Source organism: Gekko japonicus, unplaced genomic scaffold (assembly GCF_001447785.1).
Source record: "Gekko japonicus isolate JY-2015 unplaced genomic scaffold, Gekko_japonicus_V1.1 scaffold17282, whole genome shotgun sequence".
Taxonomy (NCBI): domain Eukaryota; kingdom Metazoa; phylum Chordata; class Lepidosauria; order Squamata; family Gekkonidae; genus Gekko; species Gekko japonicus.
The window spans coordinates 1-1451 of record NW_015182694.1 but is presented as its reverse complement, the minus strand read 5'-3'; the positions used below and the strand labels follow the sequence as shown (position 1 = coordinate 1451).

At 50.7% G+C, this 1451-nt stretch overlaps 1 non-coding gene across 1 annotated transcript; it reads left to right on the top strand.

The window, feature by feature from the left end:
* Positions 1 to 464: 464 nt before the first annotated feature.
* On the top strand, positions 465 to 536 carry TRNAA-AGC. The gene has a single exon. It is a non-coding gene; the product is annotated as a tRNA-Ala (tRNA).
* Positions 537 to 1451: the final 915 nt, after the last annotated feature.

Below are 1451 nucleotides of genomic sequence, written 5' to 3'. Positions count from 1 at the left end.
GAAAGCAGGGGTTTAAATGGCTCCGAGCCCTGCTTTGTGCTCTTCAGGAATCGCCACAAATGGCATCAAAATTCGTGGAAGTTCGTGGCGGCTCTTCAGTTTGCGTACATCACTTCGCAAAACATGAACCAGCCAAAATTCATAACGAACTTGAGTTCATCAGCCAGTTCGTGCCCATCCCTACTCAGTACTCACCAAATGTCCTGTTGGTTCATTATACAGAAAGTCTGCTGGAGAGAGACTACTATTTTTAAGAATATGGAGTCATAAAGGTGTTATTCCTAGGGTTGGAAAGGTCCTGAGAGGCCAGCTAGTCCAACCTCCCAATTCAATGCAGGAAATCCAAAACTAGAGCACCCCCGACAGTTGGTTCTCCAGCCTCTTCTGGAAGACCTCCAGTGAGGGAGAATCCACCTGCCTGCCTGGGGTAAATTGGGTTCATTGTTGAAGAGTTTTTACCGGGAGGGCCTGTGGCTCAGTGGTAGAGCATCTGCTTAGCATGCAGAAGGTCCCAGGTTCAATCCCTGGCTTCTCCTGTTAAAAGATCAGGCTGTGGGTAATGTGAAAGACCTCTGTATGAGACACTGTAGAGATGCAGCCAGTCTGAGTAGACAATACTAACCTAGATGGACCAAGGGTCTGATTCAGTATAAGGCAGATTCATGTGTACTGTTCCTGAGTTTCTCCTAACGTAGGTTGTCAGCTTCCAAGTGAGGCCTCAAGATCTTCCATAATTGCAGCTCATCTCCAGACTACAGAGCTCAGTTTCCCTGCAGAAAAATGGCAGCTTTGGTGTCTATGGCAGTGTACCCCACTGAAGTCCAGTCCTTCCCCAAACCCTGCCTTCTCCAAGCTCACTCCGAATTATCCTGGAATTTTCCAACTCAGAGTTGGTAGCTAATGTCCATTAGACCCAGTGTGGCCTTCTACAGTAGCAGAGAACATGCCAGTGTCCTCTTTAGAGTGGTGACTCTTATGCATGGGATGGAGCAGGCAAAGAAAGAAGTCCTTTTCTCCGTTTCTCGCAATACAAGAACCTGTGGGCACTACATGAAATTGCTAAGCAGTCTGGTTAGAACGGATAAAAGGAAGTACTTCTTCACCCAAAGAGTGATTAACACATGGAATTCACTGCCACAGAAGGTGGTGGCGGCTACAAGCATGGACAGCTTCAAGAGGGAATTAGATAAGCACAAGAAGCGGTTACCCGCGATACTCATGGGGGGGGAGCTCCACGTGGAGGAGGAGGAGGAAGCAGTCGCAGGTGAGCCTTCGCCCTGCCCCCCCCGCACCAACGGCGAGGCCCAGGCCTGCCAATCCTTCTCCCCCCCCAACACCCTTGCATTGATGGCAAGGCCCACATGGCTCTCAGCTGCCTGCCCTGCCAATCCTTCTCCCCTGCCACCGCACTGGCAGCGAGCCGCGTGGGCCTGCTGAGCCTTCTCCCACTC